The sequence below is a fragment of the Pinus tabuliformis genome, chromosome 9, assembly GCF_031772625.1.
Source record: "Pinus tabuliformis cultivar Carrire ecotype Pingquan chromosome 9, CPIR1, whole genome shotgun sequence".
Classification (NCBI taxonomy): domain Eukaryota; kingdom Viridiplantae; phylum Streptophyta; class Pinopsida; order Pinales; family Pinaceae; genus Pinus; species Pinus tabuliformis.
The window spans coordinates 1,629,174,921-1,629,183,895 of NC_142307.1; positions in this window are offsets into that span (position 1 = coordinate 1,629,174,921).

Genomic DNA, 8,975 nt, shown 5'->3' on the forward strand with positions numbered 1-8,975 from the left:
AAACATTTTTAGGGATTGTTCCTTAGGTGAATGAATTCAAATTGTTATATAATATATAATTTTTCATGGATAAAACCTATAGTTGTATGGTCTTGACCCATTTTCAATTATGAATGGAACATATACCAAGGAAACCTATGCATTTTGATGGCTCTTTGATAATGCTTATTGGATTTTAATGTTGATTATCACACCCATTCCAATGTTGATGAATCTAGTTATGAGCAGTCACATCTTTATATATGTGGTAAGGATCGAAGTTAATTCATTGAGTGGTATATCGATTATGTGGAAATGTAAATTATTATGCGGTAATCATGAATGATTATGTGGAATATCACACGCTCTACATATGGATTGGTGTATGGGGAAATATTGCCGGGATCGATTCATTTCATTATGATTCAGAAACAAATTTATTTCCACCATGTACTGCTAGTACCCATTCCCTCATGTCAATTCAAACCACCTCATATCCAAAAACCTCCAAAATTTTGTATATTGTATATTTGTTTTTCATTTGAAACCCTCATTGTTTTGTAATGGTGATTTCTATGTCATTCCACCAATTTCATTCCACCAAACCCTAAATAGTCTCTTTGCTACTATGTTATTCATACCATGGTTTGAATCTTTGTCATCTCAATGAAAATAATTTGGGCATATTTTCCATGGCTATGATTTTAAGATTCATATGAATTGGAGGTGAAACAATTTAGGCATATGAAGAATACATAGCTCTATTCAATCTAGTGCATTGGTGGGAGTTCTTATAGTCTTTCAAGGAACTAAATGTTGAAGTAGTGAAGGCATTTGTGTAGGCTTACAATGGTAAAGTATTGTCAATTAGGGATATGGAGATTTCGGTGAATTAGTCTTTCATCAGAGAGGCTACAAAGTTTCCTATGGAAAATGAATGATGGTCAAATAATTGTCTAGTTAGGGACACATCATGGGAAAAATTATTTCTCTCAAAGAATAAAACATAAAATATAAAAGGTACTCTTGTGAAATTACTAAATCCTAATAGAGTGTTCTCATTTTGATTGTTAGATTGTGTATAACATGCAAAGGCCAATATGGATTGGTGTTTTATTATCATTTTAGGCTTCTTATGGTGTTCATGGACTATAAATTGAATATTCCATTTTATCTACACAAAAGCCTCAAGAAAATGTCGAAATTTTATTAAACTAAATTTAAGAACACTAAATGTAACCTATTTCATTATGGTTTGATCTACATATTGCTTGAATTTAGATTAAACTATTATGGAGATTCATGATATTTTTTTCTATGTCGAAATAATTTTTCCAAACCTTTGGATAGGTGTCACGAGAAAATCTTGTCATGGGCTATGAAAAAAGAATAGGGTTTCATGAATATGTTTCACAAACCCTCACCCATCCACCTCGGTGTTATGGGGAAAAATGCCTATGCAGGACGATCCTATCCACCTAAGGTGTGACATTGCCTTAGCAACAAACAGGAACAGCTATTCTAGTATTCTTCCTTTATGAATTGAGAATGAAGAGAGATAGATGGACTAACCGGTGTCTTCTGTTTGTCCCTCGATCCAGTTTTCTCTTCTCTTTGGGAGTTCCGAGCTACTTGCCTTCTCGCTCGCCCAGCTTCAACAGGTTCCTGCAAGATCACAAGAAGGGAATACTACACAAAGACATAGATTCATATTCATAACTAGTTCAGGATTAGAAGTAAACCAAATATACTAATGCAATCATACATCAAAGACACATCAGCATATAGGAGAAACCAAGATAGCTTTATTGATGAAATAACAAGGTTGAGGAGGAGATACAACAAAGAGAGTTCCAATCCAGCATCTACCTCCCAGCAAATGAAATTCCTACCTTCACCTCCTTTCAAAGCATTAAGCACCCAATGATCTCAATCTCAAACGAGCAGCAATTCTTTGCAATAACCAAATTCCAGCCTCTAGATCTCCTGGAGGAGAGACCCATAGATAGATGTTTGGAGTGAGGATGAGTCAGCTTGTGATTTGACTAGTGTCCTCTCTCTCTGTCAGTTCTTACTTCCACTTGGAGACTAAGAGCCTCTTACTCATCACTTAGTCGAACTCAGTAAGGCAAGTGTCATGGAGGAAGATTCTGGAAGCTTCCACAGTCTTGACACCTCTCACAAGAGATCCTGACATTTGTCATTTCTCGCTCAGTGCACCCTGGTAGTGCTTCCACCTGTGTTGCAATGCAACTAGCAAGTGTAGCCTCTGCATTTCAACATAGGCAGCTAGTGGAGCTTCTGAATTGATCCTGAATTGACTTGTTTTTGAGCTGTTTCTGGTGGAGAACTTCTGTGAATTGCTGTGGTTTGTTAGCCTTGTTCCTCTAGGGGTAGGAACAACATGTTTAGGGACTTTGGATCCCACCTCAATGACACGGAACGGAGCTAATGATTTTGATGGAGGTGAAAACGATCTGATGACATATGATTCAGGGTGGTGGTCATGAAAGAGTATAATGTATGGTAGTGGATGGGACACAGGTGACTTCTCTGAATGACTTCTCTTGAACATATGGCGACACTGATGCGATGGATTGGTAGCATTACCCCAAGTATGGATGGTATGGCGAGACCATGGTGATGTGACCGGTGAATGAAACAACCCAACCCGATTGTGGTACGGAGGAAAAGTGTCATGTTCAAGAGTGAGTTGCTACCATCAAAGTTTTCTTGAGTTTCTCCCAATTTTTCCCCAGTCATTGCTGACCAGTACCTCTTTATTTTTGTCAAGCTTGAGGAGGATAACATATGCTTGTTCTATAACTTGCCCTTTGGGCAATCCCATCGCTATGCTTTAATGAGCCTAGCGATAGGGAAACTCGTTCTCATCTAAAGACAAGTTTGTCGCTATTTAATGCATTTAACGAATCTAACGACAAGGATAGCTCGGTCCTTTTCATTTTTAGAGAGTCTAAAAAGGTACATAACGTTAACTCCAAAAGTCCTTTTTCGTCATCTAATCCCTTAAGTCCGAAAAAGTATAAAACAATACAGAAGGGATGAATTTTTGATAGTTTTAACGAGCCGAAGAAAACAAGCACTCGATCTTTTTGTGCAATAATCCCTCAGGTCCAAAAAGATTAAAATCTAGAGGAGGGATAGCTCTTCCGGTCACTTTAATGAGCTGGAAGGCCAAAACTCGACAATCTTTTAATATTTTACGAGTCAGATGAAAAGAGCTTAAAGAAGACTCGTCTTTTGAGGAACGAGTGATAAAAAAGGGGTAGCAGCTGATTCCAGGGAAGGATTGGAATTTCCAAATTACGGCAGTGTCACAAGGATGGCTAGTGAAATCACTCTTCGCAGCTGTTCCTCAAAATGGGTAAACAATCATATGGAAGTGAATGATCGGCCAATGGAAAAGTGGAGGTGGTGGGCAAACACGACCAAGGCTTTAATGGCTAATGTCGCTACATTCATGGTGGTTATTTACCAGAATAGTTCATTTTTTAACAAGCTTAAACGCGGGTGGAAACATTTGCTCGGCCTTATGTTTATTTTTTAACGAGCATGAACTATGTGCTAAAACTGCTTGGATCTTGCGTTTATTTTTTAACGAGCATGAACTGTGTGCTAAAACTGCTCGAATAATCCAGTCATATGATAAGAATGTCTCATTGAAGATGTTATTTTTTATGGAGCTTAGATCTTACAAAGCTTTGCTCCGGATCCTTTCGTTATGCAAGTTCGGAAACGACTAATCCTACGAGTTTAAAGGGTTAGACCTACAGGTTTAAAGGGAGGACCTAAAACTTTAAAAAATAAATAGCCGCCCTTGCTTGCACTCCAAAAGGTTTGCATGCCCCCAGATATAAAACAGAGTTTCAAGGTTACCTCTACTTCACTTCCGCCAAAACAATTGTTTTACCGAGAGAGGCCTACCTCTTTCAGGCTACCCAAAGATTGTTCCGTTAATATTTCAAATAAAACACTTCTTCAGCGGTGTCTGCCGAGATAGACAAAGGTGAATGACCTCAGTGCCAAACACATAGCTTTGACAAGAGAATCTTATTCTAGAATAACCCCTCTTCCTAGACGGACGGGGTACAGACTAGTCATATTCTCCCGCGGAATCCTACCCTATACCCAAGGTTTTCCTGCCGAAGCAGACCAGGACGCATACCCCCTAGGTTCCAGTCATATCCTCCGGGATTACTCGCGCTCATCAGGAGGACGGACCGTGGGTTGAGACATTTCTTGAGTGAAGAGACCATTTAGGGATGGTATATGACTATTTGCGATGCGTGATCCGGGGAATGAAAGTTGGTCCACGAGCTTGACCATTCTTCCTTCATGCGGAAAACACATTACTCTAAAGAGTGAGAAGACGATGGCTCCCATGCAATATATATAGTCTCGTCCAAGGAGTAGGTTATAATCCAAGGGTCCTTGAACGACCATCACGTTCATTTGAACGGTCTTCCCTTTCAATGTGATTGGCACATTGGGAAGAATCCCTAAAGGTCGACTGGTTCCTTTATCGAAGCGTGTCAGATTTCTCATTTTAGGCAAAAGCGCTGGCGAACCAAGCACTTTACAAGCAATAGAGGAAAGGATACTCACAGATGCCCCCTCATCAATGATGGTGCCAGCCATTACCATTCTGTATATTTGAACGATAATTCTGAATGGTATGCTTGCTAGCAACTGGGGTATACCTAGTTGGTTCTAGTCGAAGGATACAACTAGGTTGCTTGGTGGTGGGACCGAATAGATGGCCGGGTATGACTCTGACGAAGTTCCTTCCTATGATTAAGGAATGGGCAAATTGCCCCCTTGTTCGTCGGAGTCTGTGTTGATGAAGAGAATTTGGACGGTGTCGTCTTTATTCTCCTCTGTGATGGTATCATTCGAAGATAGAGCCTCTGAAGGCAACACCAGGTCAACTGCCGCTTCAACCTTTTGACTTTCGTCAGGTATGGATTCAGACGGTTCATCCTCAATGATAGGTGCTTCGGCTGACCACCTGAGCGGGCCAGCCAGGTTCTCAACTGGTGAAGGACTTGGCAGGAGTTTTTGATATCCAGGAGGAAGTTGCACTGGTAAAACCGGGCGATCTTCCAAAACTCCTTTAGCCTCGTCTAAGAAGGGACAACGGTGGATGGCATGGTCGCCTTCACACAGTTTGCAGGGAAATCTAGCTTTCCCTCTCTGTCCTGTGGCTTCACTTTCACTAGTTGACGTTGTGTTGTCAACATGGCTATCAAAGGCTGACGCCACCGAATTGTGCAAGCGGGGAGACCAGTCCCTTAGTATCCGAGGGATGCAAGGACAATATCTGTGAAAGTGGTCTCCCTTGCATATGACACATGGCGAATTAGGCTTGGTCAGTGCAGTGTGTGGATTTTCATTAGACGCCATTCGCTTGCCCCCAGTCGCTTTTGGCTCCTTCTTCTTCTTTTCTTTCTTCTTCTTCTGCTTCTTCTCCTTAGGAGCTTGGATTTTGGCTTGGCCAGCTCCATCATGCGAAGAGGAAGGAGGAGAGGAAGAATTATAGGAAGTGGAAGGCTGGTGGGCAGCTTTGGACTGGTCTAACTGCTGATTCGATTGTTCAGGAGTAGTGGTGTTTTGAACAACATTAGTTGAGAAGAGCCAGACAGGCAATCCTATTGTCAGTCCTGGAAGTGACAATATGGCCATATGGGGTGCTCCAACATCTCCCCAAGAGGAGAAGGGACTAGGATTTCCACCAAGGGGAATTCCTTAGTTGGAGGGCTCCATTTTCTCAACTGAAAGATCAACGCGGGAATAAGGGTGATTTATTATTCCGTTTAAAATAAGTTTTAATGACGCTTTAGACACAACTTGTTTTTTCAATTTTAAAGAGTCAAGAAAAAACAAAAGATGACTCTTGTCGCCTTCGATGTTTTAACGAGCCCGAAGTGACAAATGCTCGGATGGACTTTTTCCGTTATAGAGTCTGGAAAAGGCCAAAAGGAACTGCTCTGGAAATCTAGGTAGAGGGTGTGCCAAACCAATCACAAAACTGTAGAATACGTTTTACGGTACGGCATTCAATCTTCCTGAATGCTGTGTTCGGTGCATTACGATCAGTAGGGCGGTCGACACGGCTTCCTAAGGATAAAGGTTTTAAGCCTATAGGGGTCTCCCAATATATACGTGACGATACGTGGGAGCACAATCCGTACTGGCACTTTTGGTCCCTCAGGAGGAATCACCCAACCATCAGCGAGGCCAACAGATACCAGGTTTTACGACGCCGGAACACGTCTCTAGCCTAGACCTCTATGTTGTGCGTTATGTTACAAAGCGTTATTAAGTTCATTCAATTTATTTTATGTTTATCCTTCTTAGAAGTTTGCCTTTTGAGGTTCACCACGAGATGTATAGACAACTTCCTAAATGCAATCTAAAAGATGATACGCAAATTTTATCTCTTTTTCAACAATGAAAATCCTAGCTACAAAGGGAAAAGAAAGACACCATCTTTTCTCAGAGAGCAATCAACACACTCTAAATGCACTTTCCCTAAATCAATCATGCAAACTATCAAGATGCAAATGCACAATGCAAGTGTTTGTTTTCCGCTTTCTTAATATTGATGCCTAAAAAGAAAGCTTTTTGCACAACTTTGAATTTGCTTTTAAATGACAAATACAAACAAGTTTACTTTTTCGAAATCAGAAAGGGTAGAAGAGATTACAACACTTAACGATTTTCGAAATGAATACTTGTTTTGACACTCAAAAGAGACAAACTCAAACAAAAAGCAAAAATGAATGTATAACCAACTGTAAACAACCAATGAACTCTCTCCTAAGATCACAATCAACAGATCTGAATCAAGGGCTACAGGATGACTATTTCACTCTTGCAAAGGGAAATTGTAAATGATGCCATAAACACATAAAAACACTCAGTATTTTGTACAAAAGGAGGCAGAATTTAAGCAGAGAAAAGGGGCTATCAGACAGGTACCTATGCTGGTTACAGGCTGCAGAAATCAGAGATCAAAACAAGGCAAAACAGAGCAGAGAACCCCAGCTGCACAAGGTCTAACTGGATCAGCGCACATGTATAGCAGGGAAACTGAATTTCAACGCAGGTAGCCTTCACAGGAACTACGTTGAAATGCAGAGTCTCTTCACAAAGCCTGCACTAAAGGAGAAACGAGAGTTCCTCACTGGGTTTCGGGTCACAGTTTGCTATTTAATCTACAGTTTCAGGGCAAATCAAAGCAACAAGCAAGGTACAATCAAAGGGATGCTTTGAAGGAGGACTAAGATCTATCACAAAGGATCATCAAATCATTTGTGAGTCCATTGTTCAGATCATAGACAAATCCAGTGATTGGATCAAAGCAGGAGCTGTCTACTTTGCATTTGAGAATAGCAGATGCAGTCTGATTGCTGCTGTTGAGTCTATGAAACGAACAATGATAGAAACACAAATAAAATGACTAAACAAATCTCCCCAGTGGAGTTGCCAATTTTTTGTGGGGAAAAATGGCTATGCAGGACGATCGTATCCACCTAAGGTGTGACAGTGCCTTAGTAACAAACAGAAACAGCTATTCTAGTATTCTTCCTTTATGGATTGAGAATGAAGAGAGATAGATGGACTAACCGGTGTCTTCCGTTTTTCCCTCGATCCAGTTTTCTCTTCTCTTTGGGAGTTCCCAGCTACTTTCCTTCTCGCTCGCCCAGCTTCAACAGGTTCCTGCAAGATCACAAGAAGGGAATACTACACAAAGACATAGATTCATATTCATAACTAGTTCAGGATTAGAAGTAAACCAAATATACTAATGCAATCATACATCAAAGACACATCAGCATATAGGAGAAACCAAGATAGCTTTATTGATGAAATAACAAGGTTCAGGAGGAGATACAACCAAGAGAGTTCCAATCCAGCATCTACCTCCCAGCAAATGAAATTCCTATCTTCACCTCCCTTCAAAGCATTAAGCACCCAATGATCTCAATCTCAAACCAGCAGCAATTCTTTGCAATAACCAAATTCCAGCCTCTAGATCTCATGGAGAAGAGATCCATATATAGATGTTTGGAGTGAGGATGAGTCAGCTTGTGATCTGACTAGTGTCCTCTCTCTCTGTCAGTTCTTACTTCCACTTGGAGACTAAGAGCCTCTTACTCATCACTTAGTCGAACTCAGCAAGGCAAGTGTCATGGAGGAAGATTCTGGAAGCTTCCACAGTCTTGACACCTCTCACAAGAGACCCTGACATTTGTCATTTCCCGCTCAGCGCACCCTGGTAGTGCTTCCACCTGTGTTGCAATGCAACTAGCCAGTGTAGCCTCTGCATTTCAACATAGGCAGCTAGTGGAGCTTCTGAATTGATCCTGAATTGACTTGTTTTTGAGCAGTTTCTGGTGGAGAACTTCTGTGAATTGCTGTGGTTTGTTAGCCTTGTTCATCTAGGGGTAGGAACAACATGTTTAGGGACTTTGGATCCCTTGGATTATGGACATTTCATTCTTATAGTTGTAAGGCACAAAAATGTCTATAACACTCGGCCAGAAAACTCTCTCTCTCTAACTTTATTGGATACACTATATGGTTTTAAATAAGAATTTTTCAATTCCACTCATACCTGAATCACTTGAATCATTCCCAATTGGATTAAAGTGGTATTTTCCTAGAAAAAAACTGAATCAACACTAGTAGATAATCTTGATATCAATGCATGCAACTCTATGCATTTTGATCTATCTCAACCTTTAAACTACATATAATAGTGTGGGAAAATATGTTATTTAATCAGCCTAGGTTAGAAGTAAAACACCAGCTAGAATGATTTCTAGAGATGAAAGAAATAGGCATAAGAAAATAGCCACAAGCTAAACCTATTTAGGCTTGTGAAGACAACTTTATTTTAAGTAAATTTGATAACGATATTGATAATTAATATAGAAACATAAATACTCTCACAAGTGTTTCCATATGTG